Here is a 5712-nt window from a genome sequence, read left to right on the forward strand (position 1 = left end):
TCTCCCTTTCCTTCTCTCCCCTTCCCCCACCCTCTCTCCCTGTCCAACAAACACTCACTGCCCCTCCCGTGCACCAGGCACTGGGCTAAGCACCGGGCACCCAGAAATGAATTCGCAAGTTCCTACTATTCTCCAGAAGAACATTTATTCTTCTGGGGTGCCTGGGTGGCTCAGTCGGTTAAGCATCCAACTTCCGCTCAGGTCGTGATCTCGCAGTTCGTGGGTTTGAGTCCCGCATCAGGCTCTGTGCTGACAGCTCAGAGCCTGGAACCTGCTTCGGATTCTGTCTCCCCCTCCCTTTGCCCCTCCCTCACTCATACTGTGTCTCTCTCTGTCTCTCAAAAATTAGATAAATGTTAAAAAAAATTTTTTAATAAAAACAATTTTTAAAAAAGAATATTCATTCTTCTTCTGCACCAAGTTTCATATTCTGCTTAGTTGATGTTTTATGATTTTATTGTATTTTGTGATCTCATGCTCTTCCAGATCTCCAGGGTCCTTAAGCCAATTCTGAGACCTCTGGGCTGGTCCCTAGACCCCTGTTTCTTTTGGCTCTGTTCTGCGGAGTGGGTATTGATCAAGCATTCCAAAGGCTGAAGGAACAAGAGCACATGCTGGACTCCCCTCTCTTTGTCCAGAAGAAAATTCACACCGGCCTTCACTAAGGCCTTGATGGCTTGCAGGTACATTGGCTTCACCTCCACCACCGAGGCTCCCACACCTACCTCCCTTTCCTGCCTGGTTACCTGTGCCCAGACACTTGGGCCTCTCACCGGGAAGGTACGTTTGAAGCTGGATGAATAGACAAGTCGCCACATGGAAATAGAAACTCCAAGGGGTAAAAGTCCGCTTCTTCATGAGTTCTAGGAGATAAGATGCAGAAGTGAGAAGAGTTGCCTTGATTTAGAAGAATCAAGGGGTATTCGTACAATGCGTTTTCTTTTCTGCGTTTTCTATCTGTAAGCATATTTTTTCCCAACGGAAAACAGAAATGCTAACGGGAGAGAGCAAGTCAGGACCCATTGACACGGCCAGTGGGAGCTTAAAGGTTTCCTTCACTGTCTCAAAGGCTGGAGGGCAAGCAGCTTGTCTAGAAGGTGGGGTCCTGGTCATGCAAGAGGGGATCACTTCCCATGGGGAGGACTTTGGAGAAAGCCCCGCGGTGGAAGTGAGCTTGCGAGTAAAACGCCTGGGGAACAAGGTTGTTCTGGGAGGCATCTGCCCAATTCTGATATTTACTCAACAACTGCTTCCCCGTCTAAGAAACACGTTGTGTGGCAAAGGCTATCGGAGGGGTGTTGTAAGTGGAACCTCGAAGGAAGTGCTAAGCTGGGAGCAGGCCAGCCCCGGACCTGCCGAGACGACATTCCAAAGAGCCACTGGCCCAGCCCTGTTCTGTGCATCTGAAGTTCACTGATCTTTCAGGTAACTTGGGCCAAATTCTGGGTGCAACTGCCCAGGCAGATTGTGAGCTCTCATGGAGAGGTGCAGGGTCCAGTCCCACTAAGGGGCAGAGACAATGAGCCCAGTCACTCTCTGGGCTGAGCGGGAGGAAATGATGAAGCTTGATGTATGCTTTCGACCCTCTGAATTTTGCCTCTTTTCTCCGATGCCCAGCCTGCCCTTGGCCTTACCAGCTCTGCCCCAAGCGCCGACCTGCTCCCCACGGAAATCAAAGGACTCAACGGGCCTCACAGGACTCATTCTTGATGCTCCCTTAGCCTGCCCTCTTCCCCCTCTTCTCCGCAGGGGCTCTCTCCTCACTCCCTTGTTGGCTTCCGTCCCGCCTTCCTCTTCCAGAACTTGCTGCCTGTGCCGATTTCCCTCTGCCTTGGACTCCTGCGGCTGTTCGCATTCTACCTCCCGTGCCTACCTCAGTACCTTGGACTCGTCTTATGGATTTCCTTATTTTTACCTACAGCCCTGTCAGTGTCAGAGAGTGCCTGCGACCCCTCCAGGAAACAGCCAGGGGCCTGGCACCCGCTGTTCCTCAGCAGAGAAGCTCTCTTCCCCTCTGCCTAGGCAACCACTGCTCACTCACTCCTTCACCAGCTCCCCTGACCCCCAGGCCCAGCCAGGCGGCACTGGTACGTGCTCTTGGGGCTCCCTGCACTGTCCTTCCAGCCCCAAACTTCATTACACATTTATTATGCGGTGTTTGGCTGGTCTGTCCCCTGTGCTACAGAAGCTTCAAAAGGGCAGGGGTCATGGCTGCCCTGCTCCCATGCTATCCCTGTTGCCCAGTGCTTACTGAACTGGTATTAATGGGACGACCGAGGGTAGGGGCCTTTATCCACTCTACTGTTACATCTTCAGGACACCCAAGAGGTGCTCAGAAAGGGGAGGCTGTGTCCACCGCACCCTGGCTGTGGGGCAACTGTCCGGCATGCCACCTCTCGGGGTGGAGCCTGCAGGGACAGGAAAGGCGCCCAGTGCTGGCCCAGTCCATTACATTACTTTGAATGTAATGAGGTCCCTTTGGGTGGAAGTCACATAGGGAGCAGGGACTTTACCTCCCCTCTTTTTTAAAAAAAATTTTTGATGTTTATTTATTTTTGAAAGAGAGAGAGAGAGAGAGAGAGAGCACCGGAAGGGGAGGGCAGAGAGCGAGGGGGACACAGAATCTGAAGCAGGCTCCAGGCTCCAAGCTGTCAGCTCAGAGCTCGACGCGGGGCTCGAATCCCTGAACCATGAGATCATGACCTGAGCCAAAGTCAGACGCTCAACCGACTGAGCCACCCAGGCGCCCCTCTATCCCCCCTCTTTAAAGACAGTCCACCCTCCATGCCTGCGCCCTTGACAACTAGACAATGCCGGCCCCTGCTTTGTGCTCAGAATCTCAGAGCCTGGCGATGACTCTCTCAGGTGGTGGGGGACCACCACGTCTCCCTGGCGCTAGGAAACATGGACCTAGAAGAGGTTGGGAGCAAACAAAAGAGATCACAGGCCGTGGTTTGTTGTCACCGGAGGCAACGGAGCACAGGTGCCCATCCGCCCACCAAAGGACAGCTCTCTGATGGGCAACTGCCACCTCTAGTTTCGAAATGTGTCGATTTTATTCAGTAGGCGTGGAGGTAGTGGGGACAGTCTGCCTTCTAGAGTCAGGACGTCCAGCTGCCTTCCGTGTGGTCTGGGCACATTTCCTGTCCACTCTGAGCTTTTATAGTTGGGATGACACCTGCTGGAAGGGCTCGGTGGGGTCAAATGGAGGTCAAGTGGGCAACGTGCACATGGCAGGGCTGGGCGCTTAGTAGGCCATCAGCAATGATAGCTCCCTCTGCTCTCCTGGGGCCAAGGCAGCTGTGACTGCCATTAATTCCTCCACCCAGGAGCTGCCCTCATGGCTTCATGCCCTGGGTGGAAATGTGGGGCGGTGGGGTGACTATGAAAATAAAATCCCTTGAGATAAGCGCTGGCCCAGGGGGGCTCTCTGAATTCCGACCTTCATCCAGCTTTTCTATCCATAAACCCGGATCAGGACTTCCATTCTGGTATACCCAGTCAGGGAGGAAAAGTCCAGAGCCCTGTCAGACAGGCAGAGATCCCCCAGGGAATAGGTGCCCACTGCCACACTCAAGATGACCGCTAAGACTGGATTTGGGTGCCTGCACGGAGCATGGCATTTGGTTGGCAGTTGCCCATCTTAAGTACTGTCTTAATCAAATGTTTGCAGCATTGGAGACACAGCATCATTCAGGTTCAAGGCTGAGTTCTACCAGTCACCAGCTGTGTGGCCTTGGGCGGCTATTAACTTCTCTGAGCCTCCATACTTCATCAGTAAAACAGGAGTCATTCTAAGTCCTCAACAGCAAATCACATTGCTTACTGGCAATTCCTGTCCCATGAATCTTTCCCTAAAAATGTCCCTCACCTTCCTCCCGATTCCTTCCCCTGGCACACAGGCTGGAAGTAACCTCCTGTGCCCCCAGGATGGTGTCGCAATTGTCATTTTCTACTTTGCAGAAACCCACTCTAGGCCATGTTACGATTTTGACAGAAGCCCCAGTTCTACCCAGACTGACCCCCACATTCACACCCACTGTGCCACGACCACAGACATTGCAGTGAGTTATTAGTGACCGAGGTTGTTTTTTCATACCCTGCTGGGAACCAAAGTACGTCCTGGGCTTCTTATAAATATGGACCACCTAAACCATCAGCAAGCAGCTCAGAGCACCCTCCAGAAGCTCTGCTGCGAAATGAAGACAGACCTGTCTCTACTTACTGATACTCTTTATGTTCAGAGTCATTTCATTTCCTCCTTGGGCAGTCAGCACAGAGAAGGCTGGGTCCATCCTGGCATGGGATAAACATTTTTGGGGCACTTACCATGGGCTGGGTTCTTGGCTAGGCACCAGAGATATGATACAACAGGGAAGGAAGCAGGCAGATGGGGGATGGGGGTGGCGGACGCCCTGCAGAAGGTAGAGTGTGGTCAGGAAAATAAACATCAAGCAAAGGACTACGGGTAAGATGAGGTGTTCAGAGAGGTCAGAGGTTCAGAGAGGTCAAAGCCTCTTCTTGACCTTGGCCGGGAGAGGTCCTGGCCCTGGGGGACCTGGCGGAGGCCACAATGGCACCCTGGGACTCAAGCCACCAAAGTCAGCAGCCCCAAGGCTCACAGAGGCACAGTGGGATTTTCTCATTTCAATTGCCTGGTGTCTCTCCATGAATAGTCAGAATGAACAGCTCATGGGCATGGCTTTTGGCTTTGGAAAGTGTGTCCAAGAATTTACTTCTCCCCGTAGGGACTGGGAGAAAAAGCTGTATAGAGGGGAAAGACGGAAGGTCCCACTGGGAAGAGGGAGCCCTGTGCCCTGCTGTCTGCTGTGGGTGATGCACCGGGAAGTCTGAGCTGGAGCCACGTCCTGAACTGCCAGCAGATTTTGGACTTTAGGATTTGGAGAAGAACACTCAGTATCTAAATTAAAATAAATGGGCAACTACTGGAGTCTGATACCTGTTTTAAAATAAAGGCAATAAATAAATAAGTAAATAAATCATAATCCAGAAACACACACACACACACACACACACACACACACACAAACACACACACACACAATCCAGGCAGTCAGAGGACATGGGGAGGAGGAGTCCTCCCACCCACAGAGCCCCGGGATTCCTGCTGCGAGAGAAGGGGAAAAATTTGCTCTAAAGGGCTCCTTTCTGTCCTTAAATTCAATGCGGACTTGCCCCAGCACCGCCACCAGCAGCCCTCCCCCAGGGGTCACACGGCGGAGAGCAGCCCCCTACGCTCAGACGGGAGAAGGGGTGGGTGGGAGAGATGGTCTGACGCCTCTGCAGACCGCCAGCCTGCAGCCGAGGGTTACTCTTCCCACCTTGAGCCTGAACGTGAAGGTCGCGCGTATCAACGCGCCCAGAGTTAAGATGAAGGACACCAACTTAAGAACAGGTAAAAGCAGAGGTGGCCCTAGGGGTGTCACAATGGGAAGTTTGCGGGGCCTAGTTATTGACGGTTGTTTTTCTCAAGGGATGGTGACCACGTGCAAAGCGTGCAAAGCGCCTCGCCAAAGTGGCTCTGTCCCCCTCCGGGTGGGGGGTGGCGCCGGAGTGGGTCGCAGGAGTCAGGCTCCCGCCTCCAGCTCCTCACGCCCGCGGCGCGCTCTCCAGGTGGGGCAGGGCGGCGCCCGCGGCGCGCACCGGGGACCTGGGCGGGGACGGGGCGGGCGGTGACCAGGGCTCCTCCCT

At 53.6% G+C, this 5712-nt stretch overlaps 1 long non-coding RNA gene across 1 annotated transcript; it reads right to left on the bottom strand.

Moving 5' to 3' along the window:
- Nucleotides 1-356: 356 nt before the first annotated feature.
- Nucleotides 357-5675, bottom strand: LOC123384539. The gene is made up of 2 exons (XR_006595774.1): nucleotides 4226-5675; nucleotides 357-863 (listed from the first exon to the last, which is right to left on the bottom strand). It is a non-coding gene; the product is annotated as an uncharacterized LOC123384539 (long non-coding RNA).
- Nucleotides 5676-5712: the final 37 nt, after the last annotated feature.

This window comes from Felis catus, chromosome A3, assembly GCF_018350175.1.
Source record: "Felis catus isolate Fca126 chromosome A3, F.catus_Fca126_mat1.0, whole genome shotgun sequence".
Taxonomy (NCBI): domain Eukaryota; kingdom Metazoa; phylum Chordata; class Mammalia; order Carnivora; family Felidae; genus Felis; species Felis catus.